This window comes from Grammomys surdaster, unplaced genomic scaffold (assembly GCF_004785775.1).
Source record: "Grammomys surdaster isolate TR1022 unplaced genomic scaffold, NIH_TR_1.0 125833, whole genome shotgun sequence".
Classification (NCBI taxonomy): Eukaryota; Metazoa; Chordata; class Mammalia; order Rodentia; family Muridae; genus Grammomys; species Grammomys surdaster.
The window spans coordinates 717,027-731,767 of NW_021620661.1; the positions used below are offsets into that span (position 1 = coordinate 717,027).

At 41.0% G+C, this 14,741-nt stretch overlaps 1 protein-coding gene across 2 annotated transcripts in view; it reads right to left on the reverse strand.

Annotated features, from left to right (window-relative positions):
- Positions 1–11,803, reverse strand: part of Rhbdd1 (rhomboid domain containing 1) — a 108,249-nt gene extending 96,446 nt beyond the window's left edge. For both annotated transcript variants that reach the window (XM_028789420.1, XM_028789421.1), the window contains exon 1: positions 11,706–11,803. The gene's annotated coding sequence lies outside the window, so the exon portion shown is untranslated. The remainder of the gene's footprint in view (positions 1–11,705) is intronic.
- Positions 11,804–14,741: the final 2,938 nt, after the last annotated feature.

Below are 14,741 nucleotides of genomic sequence, written 5' to 3' on the forward strand. Positions count from 1 at the left end.
CTCTCTCTCTCTCTCTCTCTCTCTCTCTCTCTCTCTCTCTCTCTCTCACACACACACACACACACACTCACAAACATAGAGCACAAATGTGGAAGTAGGGGAGTACACTACTTCATGAAGCAAGTCATGATTAGCAGGATGGAGTTTGGTGCCAAAAGGCCAGGTTTAAATCCTGACTTAAATGCTTCGATACTGTAAGATCTTGAGTACATTCTTTCTTTTTTTTATTTTTATTTGCTGTTGTTGTTTATAGGGCAGGATTTTTCTTTATGTAGCTCTCTAGCTGTACTGGAACTTTTCTGGAGACCAGGCTGGCCTCAAACATCAGAAATCCACCTGCCTCTACCTTGCAGTGCAAGGATCACCCACCTGGCTCTTGAGTAAATTCTTAATCTATGCTTGAACCCCTCACCTTCGAATTGGGCACTAAATAGTGAGACCTCCATTCCAGACATGATAAGTAACAATGCCTGAAGCTTTAGGACTCTAGGCATCTGCTGATGACAGAGCATCTTCATCATCATCACTGACCCACACAGGCTCAGCTCAGGAACTAATCTTATAGTATTCTATAACATCTTTTCAACAGCATCTGATAGGAACACATCTAGTTTAAAAGTGGATATATGTAATTTGTTTCATTTCACTTAATTCTTATAATCTTTCTGTTTCATATATCATCAAGTCTACAGCACTCATCCTGAAAACTGCCTGTTTTGGAGCCCCCCCTAAAGCTGTTTTGTAGTTGTCCATAGAAGTAGATCTGTGGTGCTTCTGCCTATGACCCTTAAGGATGCTGAAATGTCTGCCCTCCGCTTCTCTGTCCAAGGTACTTAAAATACAAAGCCATCTAGAGAGCAGTCACATGTGCTCTGTCATCTCCACAATGGACAGTTATGTGGGCTCTCTTAAGACTCAAAAGGTAAAGACATGATACAGTGTGTGTGCCTGATTTCAAACACAGGAGCCTGACTCAGTTGAATACCATTCTAGAAGTCCTGGTGTGAAACTGAAATTCTATTTTCCCTATATAGATAAGAGAGGTCACAGGGACAATACACCTAAACTGGACTATTAGGACTCAGTCCAGCTCTCAGACAGACTGTGCAGCTTTTGTTTCTCACAACAGCAACACTGACTTACTACTGATGATGCTTTCAAGAGGCCCCAGCAGCCCACCTGCATATCACCCCTGAAAGCCAAGTTTCCCAGTCTGCACTTACACAGCAGGTAACAAAGGCCTCAGATGCCTATTAATTATGCAAATAAAAATTGTTGAAGCTTCGATGGAGGACCAGGCCAGGAAAGAGTTCAATGTTCTACTGCATAACCAGGATCTTCCAACTTAAGTCACAGATGAAAAACGCTTTTTAAAAAGTGTAACACCTATTTCTTTCAGATAAATGCTTCTTGGAAGATAAAATAAAGTCTGAAGCAATTTCTTAACAGGACTGAAAGGAAGCAATTTTTGTTTAATTTTAGATCAACATTTATTCATAATATACCATGAAGTTTAATTATAACTTAATGAGAACTGTAATTAAAAGTGTGATGGTGCCAATGATTTAAAAGTAAAAGGTTTCATTAAAAAAAAAAAGTCTTACCAAAAGAAAGAAAAGATAGGAAGGAAGGAAAGAAGGAAGGAAGGAAGGAAGGAAGGAAGGAAGGAAGGAAGGAAGGAAGGAAGGAAGGAAGGGGCCCTACGTAAGATACTGCTTTTGGGCATCCCATAGTCAACCTACTAGAAGAGAGCTGAACAACAGTGCTCAGCTGCCTGCTTCCTGAAAGCAATGCAATCTGACCAGCTACCTCAAGCTCTTTCTCCGCCTTCTCTGTCATGATGAACCCTGGAAGCATGAACCAAAGGACACCTTTCCTTCCTTCAGCTGCTCTTCTCCACGATTTTGCCAAGCAATGAGATGAGTAAAAAAACACACCAGGCAACAGTGATTTTGAAAAATAATGAATTGGAATGACTGTCACACAGGTCATGGTACAAACACTCTGTTCATGCTAACTGGCCAAGTTACATCTGCCCAGGTCAGTTTAGTCCTCATCTTTGTGGCTCTGGATACCCCCAAAACATCAACTTCTAGAATGATCTATTTCTTGAGCTGAAACATAAGGCTGCTTTGCAGCTCAGAGTTTGAAAATCCATGTCTAGATATCTGTTGTTTTAAATGAGTGAAAAACACATTTCTACTCTGAGATCTAGTTATTCTAAAACTACAAATCGAAGGTTAAGTGAGACCCTGTTGGCCAATCTTACACACATGCATATCACTAGCTAATCCTCAGTTATGCACACATTCCAAAAGTATGACTAGTCTGGTGAACCCTGAAACCATGATGAAGCAGATCCAGTCAGTACTCATCTTGTAGACAAGCCAGAAGTTAGCTAAAAATAAAATCATTCGTTTAAATGAGACTATGGTCCAGTTTGCAGAAAAGTTGGAAGTTTTAACTCTCAAGGGTCTCTGGCTTAGTTCCTACCCAAGGAACCATCTTTGTCTTGGTACACAGCACCACTCAGCCTTTCTGCTCCTTCTGAAACACTCAGCAAAGCCAGAGAATAGGTATCTTTCTTCTGCTGAGAGCCTCAGCCATCTGAGTTGAGTGTTGTCCTTTGTCACAAACTTGTGTTTTATGTCATCTAATACACGTGCTTTTTAGCTACATGCCATTAATGTACACACCTCTCAGTGCAGAATACGCTTAAGTCAAAGTTCAATTCGGAGAAGACCTTAGAGCTGTTTCCTTGCTTGAGCCAGGCTTTGAAGGAAAAAGGAAAATAGGTCAAAGGAGAAAAGGGGTTTTGAAGGTGGAGCTGGCAAGCTTGTGCTTTCAACACAGATTCCTGAGGACATGGGTGTGCTGGGAAGAAGGCACAAACAGGACATCTGCTGAGTTCTGCTAAAACATATCTTTTGAAGTAATCAGTATGTTCAAACTCACCAGCTAAATAGAAGACCATTTGCATAGAAGATGCATTCCAACAACTGCACCCAGGTGAGGCAGACAGTCAAATGGACACACTCAACAACCACCACCGCCTCATTCATACAGTACATCCTGACTCCAGCACTCAGCTGTCTGTCCACTCAGGCTCCACCTTCTTTCCACCAATGGACAGGAAGCTACAAGCTGCAGTCCTGGCAGCCAGTTTCAGAAGCTTGGCTCAAGGCTTTCTGAAGAGAGAGAGTCATGCAATACGCACACATTACTCACATGTAATGCATGTAAACCATGCTACCATTACATAAGGTTGCCATCTTGTTCTCCTGAGGTCACCTGTCTCCAAGCTCTTTAGAGTTTGGACTGATTTGCAGAGCATCATAATTTTTAGGAATGTTGTGTCCTAAACATACATACATACATACATACATACATACATACATACGGTATTACACTTTTTAAAAAGCGTTTTTCATCTGTGACTTAAGTTGGAAGATCCTGGTTATGCAGTAGAACATTGAACTCTTTCCTGGCCTGGTCCTCCATCGAAGATTCAACAACTTTTATTTGCATAATTAATAGGTATCTGAGGCCTTTGTTACCTGCTGTGTAAGTGCAGACTGGGAAACTTGGCTTTCAGGTGTGATATGAAGGTGGGCTGCTGGGGAGATATATATATAAATATATATCTCATATGTGTCAAGGTCTCATGTCTGATTACAACTCTTGAAGGACACAGACATTTGTGTTTGGTCAGATGCTTTTAGTGGGAGATATAAATATAATGTCCAGTTTGGGAGTACATGCTAGGCCAGCAGTTTCAACAAAGAAGTAATGAAAGAAGGTAACTAAGATCCCAAGATCAGACACTCTGACAACACCCGCAGCCCAATGAGCAAACTCCATTTACATTCCTTGTGCATGCTTCACTTTCAGACAGTACACAAGGTCAAACTGCTAGCTGTCAGTTACAATAAGCTTCTAAACTCCTAGTCAATTACCTGGTTAATAACAAAAGACAGGGCTATGACATCATTACTGTTATAATTAATTTACACAGATCAGCTTCCTGTTAATCAAATACATCTTTAAAAGCATTTAATTATTTTTTTTTCACCTAGAAAGCAGCATTCCACTTTGGTTGATGAAAAGCAATCCTGCTGAATTCCATATGAAAGGCCGTCGGGCTGCTGGGAGACAGTTAGGACAAAAGGCTTCACAGCGACTCATTGCTGCACTAGAGAGTGCCTGGCACAGGCACGGTAAACAGAAGCACAAGATGATGGATAACACAGTGTGTTTTAACAGTTTCAGAACATAAAAGTTGTCAGGGAATGGGGGTGTTAACAGGCTGGGGGGAAGTGGAATGGACCGATCGTCTTTGACAAAATTGTATCGAGGTCGGCAATATTTATGTATATTAATGTATGCAGTACAGGGCAGGATGTTTAAGGGCGTGATCCTCAGTAAGAGTTCCACAACACACTGACCAACTGGCCTTAAGTTGTCACGGTTTCCCCGGGAGCAGGATACACAGGCTCATTTGCTTTTGTAAGGACCAAGTGAGATAGCAATCACACAGCAGGCTATCATCATTTGAGAAGTGACAGTGGCTTATGTGCATAAACAAATAAATTAGGAGATAGTAAGAAAAAAGTTGAAGTACTTCTGAGTGGTTTCATATGATGGTGACTTTCTAAGAATCCTGTCCCACATTTTCAAACTGTATGAGTGACTCACATGCTTTTTAAACAGTATGGTATCTGAAAGGAATGTGAAAGCATAATTATCATTTTCTATTATGGTGCGTGTGCATAAAGGTGTTGGGGAGGAAGAGCATGTGCCCCATTATTCACATGGATATTAAAGGACAACTTTATGCAGTTGGTCTTTCTCTCTTCCAACCTGGACATAGGCCCATTGGACTGACCTCAGGTCACCAGGATTTCCTGGTGAACATTTTTACCCACTGGGCCACCTGCCTCACTGGCCCCATAACTTACTTTTTAATTAAAATAAATTGTATAATAAAAATCTCAAGCCTCTTTTTGTCAAGGATAGCTAATACTGTGAGAATTTAATGACCCTTCCTTTATACAGATTAGAAAAAAAAAATCTCATGATGTCAGCTAGCAAAATTTCCCCCTCCTTTAAAAAATGTGATTGGTTCAACACCAGTGATCAGACTATATTTACACATGAAAAGTGACTGAAAACTTGAAGCTACTAGATTTTGCATATAATCCTCAATTTTGTTCCACAACTCTAGGTGAGTTCGAGCCAACTCCACTTCTGCCCTGTCGACACTTATGATCTCCAGTATCAATCATAAGCCAGTTCTTCCTCACACAGACAAGTTTTAGCATAATGAGAGCTCATTAAAGTTTCCCTACTGACAGCCCTGCAGCCGCAGGTTTTAAACCAGGGTGCACATGGGGACCAAAATGCAAGCATACCATGATCACACCTTTCGAGAGGATTTAAGGACTTCCACTCTAGTCTTTGCTCTAACTCGATCTCTTTGTCTATCCCAAGTCAGTGGGAAAGCGCTGCCCACCACTGCCACCCCTCATTTCATCTGTGCATGAACTGATGCTGAATTATTTATGGAACCGTATCTGCCCCGCACAAAAATTAGTCAAGTGGGAAAAGCAGCCATACTTCAAAGATGGGGTATGGTCCTGCAAGAACACAGGACATCTGTAAATTACCTGTGATTGGGACAGGTTGGGGATTTTTGCCTATCTAGCATAAATACCTCACTCTTTCTCTAACAAGAATGGCCCACTCCCATTTAGTATGACCTTGGAGGAAAAGATGGACTCTTCAATCAAGGGTGAAGGAGAGCAAACTTGGAGTAACAACTCTGCCCTGGACCTGAATAGAGAAGCTAGCACTAATGCCATTGGGATTGATTAGTCTCCTGAAGGAGCTCGTTGAGGTGGCCAAGACTACACAAACCCAGAGAGCTTCCCTTCTCAACGGAGTTACTGAGGCATGGCCAGTTGGATTTTCTATTGTATCTGGGCTCATCCACATAGCTCCCAGCAAGTGTCTTGTCTTTAACCAAATTACTTGGATCATATAAATTAAGATAGTTTTGCTTCTGTTTGCAAAGATGTCGACCTAAGCACCACACAGTTACAAAAGCGTTCACAAGCAGGTTTGAGTTTATTTCAAGCATCACCATGTCCTTAAGACTGACAAAGGCTCTAGCTCATACGAGAACCAGAACATGGAGATATCACATAGGTGGTATCTCAAAAGTCGACTGCAGGCATGCTGTTCTTAGAGACAGGCGCGTACAGGACTAAAGATGCAAGCAAGGGGAACTTCTGCAGGAAGTCCTCTGAAATGTTCATACTTGTAGAGTACCAAATGACAAACGGAATCTTAAAAAGGAAACCAGAGGGTCCCACTTATGTCTTTATTTACGTATCTATTTATACCAAGGTAATGTTTTTAAAAGAATGAGTATTAGTAATTACAGAAGTGGTTTTCTATTGCATCTCTGTGTCTCTGTTCTTCATGGAAAATAAGTCTAGAATACATACATCAATGAAGTGTCACTGGATACAAAGGTCTATCTAGAACTTCAGGGCAAACATTCCACTCATCCACTAAAAAAGCCAAGAAACAACTAGGTTTCAGTCTCATGGGCTTTAGGAAGGGTCTGGCACTTTCCAGAGATTCATTGAAGTCTCCCTTCACCCAGTGCATTAACAAAAACACTTCTCTAATCATGAGCCTGGGACAGTCAGGGTATGTGTCTGAAACTGCATGAAGAACATGATTGTGTCAATCTATACTGTTTAACAGGCTAGTCTTTGTAGAAAGCTACAACCTAGAAAGGCAAAGCAATCGACAGTAGCACTGGCACATGAGGAACTGTTTTAAAAGTACACATAAGCATGCATGCTTGCAGAGGAAAGAGCAAAACAAGCTTTAAGGTTTCTATGGCAACTCGAGAAAAAAAGAAGACACTAGGATAAGCATTGTCCTTAGGCAATGAGGGAGAAAGTGAAATGACTCCCCCGACTTACCAAAACAGCAGCAGCATCTCACAGAAAGTAAAGAACTTCTTTTGAGGATGGAAACTGAGGAGCCTAACAGGCTCCTTATTAGTACAAAAGTCGCATGGCTTGATGGGAAGAAGAGTAGCTGTGGGAAAGAGACTATGTATGACAGTATATAGCCTTTCTATAGTTGCTTAAATTTGGAACCACAACTCATTCATTACAACACTCCAAAGTACAAAACTGCTGCTACCAGCAATATGAAAGAAAGGTGTCAAAGTTTGAGTGTTGCCAAAAATACTTTGTTCAAGGGGGAAAAAAACCCCAAACACATAGCTCCAACACACTTGTACTTTGTACAGTACATATTACATTTACTTATAAAACTGAGGTCACTGTAATGTGTATAGAAATTTCATTCACTGCTATTCTAATACTGTGACTCTGGATGAAAAGTATGTCCCTTAGCAGCATGGGGAAACAGCTGATGGTATAGGATCCCTAACGTTAGTTGGAAGGGGTCAAATACGGCATGTTGCCTGGGACAGACCACATCCTCATACTTGCTGAGACAAAGAAAATCACACTTACTTCCTAAGGCCGTGGAGAAGAATGGATAAAAGAGAAGAGCACATAAAAGCATGTAGTACACCACTGAAATTCGGTTTTCATTTTCCCTTCCTGTCCATAAAGTAATGAGACGTCTCCCCATGGAACTGGACTTTATTGCTTTGTAATTATGATGTGCATGTAACAACGTCCAAGAAACTAGATGGTAAATAACACCGACATGCAAGCCTGGATGCACACACTGTCAGTTGGCTATCATCTGGATCCCAGAGGGCTCTTGCACACTATCTAGTGCATCTCAGAAATATGACACATTTGCTTTTCTGAATACAGCCAGAATTACCCACCAGCTTTGAAATATCATCACCATGATGCTGCAAGGAGCAGCTGCTTGATTGGAAGTGACTCCCCTCCCCCACTCTCCAGCTGTCACCAGGAAAACCCCCTCAATGTGTGAAAATAGCAGTATTACTACTACTACCGCTAATAACAAGCTAACAAATGGTTAGATTGGGAATTATTTTTCTGAGGAGTCATTAATAAATTAAGGTAAAAAAAAAAAACACGTACACACAAAAAAACTACCTTACCATATGAATGAAAACCAGAGGCTATCATACAACAAAAACCACTGTGGGTACACACAAGTATACTTCTTTTGAAGCCTTGTTTTTCTTCCTCAGTCACTTATGAGACCAAACAACAGTTGAAATACTAAGTAGCTTTAATAGTGCTACAGCTGTCACAGTGTCAGGGATTTTTTAAAAAGCTGTAGGGTCTGTTGTTGTTATTTGTTTTTCTGCACAGAATCCCATTTCTAGAAAATATGGGACAAATTGAAGCCTGCACTTGTTCAGGAGTCTTTTGTTTTTAATAATCACCCATGACTCTGTATGAGAACCCAGACATATGCTTACCCCAGAGACAAAGCTAGCACGTCTGCAGCGCAGAGGACCCCCAGAACCTAGATTTCTGACATCATAGTTTTAGGTACAGCTCATGCTCAGAGCTGTGCCTCTGACAGGGAGTCATAGGCAGACACTCAGAACCCCACTTCTCTGGACACATCCTGGATCAGGTCCTGTGGACTCCAGTGTCACTGATCTGAAAGTCTCCTAGCTCTTGAACCTTCTGGGTAAATTTCTGCTTAACAGGCCCCAAGTTAAAACAATTAAACAAACAAAGAAACAAACAAAACCCTGAGAATCACTGCTTAGATGCAATAATGGCACTACTGAAGAACAGCTTGAAAGTTTTAATGTTTTTTTTCAAAATAATTTTAATGTATGTGTACATAAGTATATAACTTCTTTCCTTATATTTGGTTTCCCTACCCTCATATAATATACTACAAAATAACAAAAGTATGGTCTACTATGAATGCCTTTAAGCATATTCCATTCATATACTCATAGCTAAATGTAAAATCATGAAAAAAATATAAGAACTTTGGCATTTTTAAAAAGTAGAACACATCAGTGTTCTATTGTAAAGCATATGTATTAAAAATTACTTCAGGGTTAATAACATTTTCATGCATTTATTTACAGAATTACTATCTTCTATAACATAACAGAATCACATGACACAGCTGACTGTATAAAATGAAATCAGCTTTAGGATATCAAAGATATTCTGAAGTTAATTATAGTTAATCTGGAAACTATAAAAACAATGACTAAAAATCACTGATTATGAAATAACTAATGTTTTTTCCAGCAAGCTGAGCTGCAATTTTCTCTGAGTGTTTGCTTTCTCTCACAAATTGAGAAAGCTTTGGTTCAGCATCTTCATCGCTTAAAAAGCAGTCAGCACGTAATAAAACAATCTCGTACGTGAAAGATGGAAATTAATGGGGCAGTCAGAAGTTAAATGCTAAACATTATTTCTTCCCCTTTCAAAAAGAGAAATTACCTAACGTATAATGTAATAACAAGTAATTAACACACCATCTCATTTAACTTAGGTAGCCTCTACTTTACAGGAGAAATTAAAACTGGAAGGATGCTAATCTGTTTACAGGGCCTAATCAATGTACAGAGGGAGGCAGAATTCAAGCAGGGTTTACCTGACCCAGCACCTCAGCTATACATCTTTCTTACACAGAAAACAACAAAACATTTGGAGCCTTTGAAAAACAAGTTTCATGACAAGATGGTATCACTTTGGTGGTAAGGCTAACTATTACTGATAGAAACCGGTATCACGAGTGACATATTTACATGACAATTTACTCCCCATAATAACCTGGAGTCTCAGCATGGCCTTAGTGCCAGTGCTCTCTAGTCAAAGCTATGGGTTACATAGGCCACCGTCAGTCACTGACCATTTTCAACATTGTGATGAGCCTAGGCGCTAGGACAGCAGCTTCAGACCCTGAATGATCATTTCCTTCTCTAGGTGGACCCTTAGAAAATGTTCCATGTAGCAATTTGAAAAAAAAAAAATCAGCCAGTTGGAAGCCTGTCCACTTAACTGTGACCCTCCAAATGGATGTGAGACCTTCCGTTATGATAGAGCCATACAACATATGAGGACAAAAGATAAGAACAGAGACAGCATCGCCTTGGGCTAGCCACTCCTCTATGCTTCTTTGCAACTCTGGTCTGGCCTTTACCAAATGTAGGTATAAGTAAACTGAAGGAACAAGAAGGCCAAAGAACTTTAAAGTACCTTAGCACAGTTTCCAATAGTTTATTTTCTAAAGTACCACAATGTGATTAGTGGTAGTACCTACTGCCCGGTAGCTTTCTCGTTTTGTTTTGGTTATCTGCATAGGGTCTCATGTATCTCAGGCTGTCCTCCAACTTGGGATTTCTCTTGCCTCAGCCTCCTAAGCATTAGAGTTACAGGCATGAGCCACCATATCCTGCTAAAAAAAAAAAGTTATCCTTTATCTAAATTTTCACTATTCAGAAGTAAATGGGATAAGTCTTTGCAGCAGTCACAAACTCCATGCAATCCAACTGCTCTCTAACCTACAACTTGTCCTTCCTCCATGACCTGTATGTTTCTTCATGAAGGTCTAGTAATTTTGTAATGCCTGACCTCTGAGGGTTTTATATGGGTTAGTGCTACCCGCTTGTTTTCACATGTTAACACTTAGCACTATGAAGTCACAGCTAAGTGATTTGCCCAAGGTTCCATATCTAGAAAATACCTCACCTTACTCAAACCTCATTATCTGTGGTTCCGTAACAAGTGAGTGCTTTTAATGGCTATGTTATTCATGGAACTCAGCACCCAGAAGTGTTAGAATGGACCAAAAGGCTTGCTCAAAGGGTTTGACACGAAAATCTGTATTGCCAACAATTCCCTCAGAAGATGCTGCTGATGGGAAGCAAACCCAGGACCAAGGCAGGAGCACCTGCTCTCCTGAAATGTGCCAGAACACTAGAAGATCCTAATCAGAATCAGTAACAGAAGCAGGAAGGTAAATGAAGTTAAGGACGTTGGGACAAAATGTAGAGGGGGGAGGGGAGGTTGACGCCACGCCCTCCCCCCAAAAAACCTCAGAGTCATGAAGCTGCTGAATAGAAGGAAGGCATTTTTAAAAGAGCCTGACGGCTGACTCTTAATCGTGCAATAATTCGATATTACAGTTTGTTGTTTAAAATGACGTCTAGTTTGGAGAAACGGAAAGGCATACAAGCTTTTTGTGTGGACAGAAAATTGCTGAAGTCCCTCAAGTTCCTCAGACATATGTCTGTCATCTATTCTGTGGTACTTGCAGACTTACAGAGGTTAGTATGGGTCTGTGTAGACGGAAGTGGCCGTCCCCTCCAACCACCTGCCACTGTAAGCTCTACGGCTGATGCAACTTCGCCTCAAACTTCCTGAAGTCAGAGGAATCTATCAAAAGCCTATCGGGGCAGCCTGGACCTCCATGAGCCCGGGATGCGGTACGAGTGAGCCTGCCCCTGCAACCTCATCCCCGCCGGAGGGGACAAGAAGACCCGGACCCTGTCTGCCGGCTCCTCTGCCCAGTCCCGAAACAGCGCTTCCGCCCGGCGAACCCAAGCTGGCCCCAAAGCAGCGCTTCCGCCCGGCCCGCACCAGCTCGGATCTCAGCCCCGGCCCCTCTATCCGCGGTCCCGGGAAGCCACGACACAGGCCGCACAAGAGCGACGCCACAAACTCAGCTGAAGAGACGCCGAAACTCACTCTCTCTAAGACCCGCTTGCGTCCTCACGTACTCCCGCGCTCGTGCGTCAGCACGTTAGAAGGCCGAATCCGGAGACTCAACTTCCCGCACGGACGCCGATTCTGCAGGCTCCACTTCCGGCGGCCTAGGGAAAGGAGGGCGGCAGTCTGCGCATGCTCGGTGCTGCATCTAGCCTCTCCTTGGTTCCTCTGGCTGATACATAGCGCTGGTCCTGCTCAACCCTTAGCAACGAGGATGTCAGTGTACTTTTACCGCCATAAATAACAAATGATTCCTTACCACGAGCACAGCGCCCGAGTCGCCCATGGCCAGCTCCTTCAAGGCCAAAGTTTCTTCCCGCTCCAGTGCAGTCTACGAAGTGGACAGTGGAGACCATAGCTGTTCCCGATGGGCCTCAGGAGAGCTGCTTATCTCCGAAAGTAGGCCAGAGAAACAAGGCCACGGTGTACATTTCAGTCCCCAAGCACACACACTGCTTAGCCTGTTTACTGCTTTAAGGGCTTGAAGTATAAGGTTTTTGTGTCTTAGGTCATTTGGTACAATTTTCTGCTTCTAGTGTGGAACCAGTTTCCTGGGCAGTTTCTACTAAAGGCAAAGCTACATATATGTCCTACAAGTAAACGGTCTTTGGAGTAATTTTTTTCTAGTAATTAGAGGAAGGCTTCACTTTTTCAAGGCATGAATTGGGGGCAGGTATATTTACCAAAAGGCTTAGTATCCATGCTTAGTTAGCATATTAAAAACTTCCCAGTCCCCAAAAGTTTATCTTCTATTGTATAACAGAAGAACTCTTCCTAAAAATTTTTACCTTGGAGTTAAGTGAAAATTTGCTGCATTATTAGGGGATATAGATGAGAATTTCAATTGACAAAATTCTTAGCAAATTCAAGGATGAATTCTTAAAATTTAACCCCTTTCAGGTTAAAACACACACACACACACACACACACACACACACACACACACGTATGTAGTTCTAAGACTGATACTGAAAAACTGCATTCCTGAAACTGGAAGGCCACATGACTAGGGGGAACTAAATTGCATGTAGAAATATATCTCCTCAGGAAGAAAAAAAATGCATTTTCCCAAAAGGAGAGGCCTCCTTATTTGTTCTTCTGAACAATCCTATGCATCCATTCTATAAATATACTCTTGTATTCTCTGTCACTTTCTACACTTTTCTATACTTACACTGTTTTTGTTGTTATTATAAGTCATTAAATGCAGAGGTGACTTTAAAAGAGCCACAAATCAAGTCTCAAATCAGTAATCTCAAGAATATGCAATTGGAAATAGATAGGGCTCAGGAGGGTACTTAGGGAGCACGGTGTGATGGTGAACACTAATGACCTCAACAGATTGAAGGTAGAGACAAAAAGATCAGGAGTTCAAGCACAGCCTCAACTATATAACCTTAAGACCAGTTTAGTCTATATGACTCCCTGTATCCCCCCCAAAAAAAGAAAAGATAAATAAAAACATTTTTATCCTATTTTAAATAGGAGTAAAATGTTTCATTGGCATTTAAGAGGACAGAGAAATCCCTTCCCGTTTTTTTTTTAATGACCTCACGAGACATGGTGGTAAATACCTGTTATCTCTCCACTTGGAAAATAGATGCAAGAATATCAGGAGATCCCATTATCTGGGTAATAATTTCCTAGCCTAAACTTTAATAGAGGGACAGTTAGAATTCTTACAAGTAAACAAAGCTTAAAAATACTAAAGACTCAATGCCAGAATAAGTCCTCTACCATTTTTTTTAAAAGCATGTCATTGTTCATTACCTTGTAAAAATAACAATTTTAAGAGCTCAAAAGTATTTTAATTGTCAGATAAGATATCACTATGCATATTCCATTTAATATATGAAATATATTTGTGGTATAAAGATGCAGTTTTAAATTATATCTAAGCCTTGAGGGACAAGCAACAATTCTTAGCCATTTGACACAAATTAATGTTCCTAAAATATGGTGCCTGTGTTGAAACTGGAGTTTTGGTTACCGCCTCTATACATTTCACAATCGGGTGGAAACTGGTAGAAAGGTAGACAGACATTCCCACCTTTCAGAATCCAGCCTGAAGGAGAAAAGATGCCAGGGAACATCAACACCATGCACCAAAAACTGGATTATCTTGTAAAGGAGGAGTTTGTTTCCATCTCTTACAGCTTCTAGTGAACCAAATATATTACACTCAAAACTGTTTCAAAAGATGGGTAACATTGACTACAGAGTGTCTATCATCCTTCTTAGGGAACAACTTTCAAATGAGGTGATTCAGCTATAAGAAATGTTTCTGTAAGGCAAAGGACACTGTCAATAGGATAAAACGACAACCAACAAATTTGGAAAAGATCTTTACCAATCCTTCATCTGATAGAGGGCTAATATCCAATATATATAAAGAACTCAAGAACTTAGACTCCAGACAACCAAATTACCCTATTAAAAAATGGGGTATAGAGCTTAACAAAGAATTTTCAATGGAAGAAACTCGAATGGCCGAGAAGCACCTAAAGAAATGTTCAGCATCCTTAGTCGTCAGGGAAATGCAAATCAAAACAACCCTGAGATTCCATCTCACACCAGTCAGAATGGCTAAGATTAAAAACTCAGGTGATAGTAGATGCTGACAAGGGTGTGGAGAAAGAGGAACACTCCTCCATTGTTGGTGGGACTGCAAGATGGTGCAACCACTTTGGAAATCAGTCTGGCGGTTCCTCAGAAAATTGGACATAGCATTACCTGAGGATCCAGCAATACCACTCCTAGGCATATACTCAGAAGATGCTCGAACATATAACAAGGACATATGCTCAACTATGTTCATAGCAGCCTTATGTATAATAGCCAGGAGCTGGAAAGAACCCAGATGTCCTTCAACTGAGGAATGGATTAAAAAATGTGGTATATTTACACAATGGAGTATTACTCAGCTATTAAAAACAATGAATTCGAGAGGTTCCTAGGTAAATGGATGGAACTAGAAATTATCATCCTGAGTGAGGTAAGCCAATCACAAAAGAA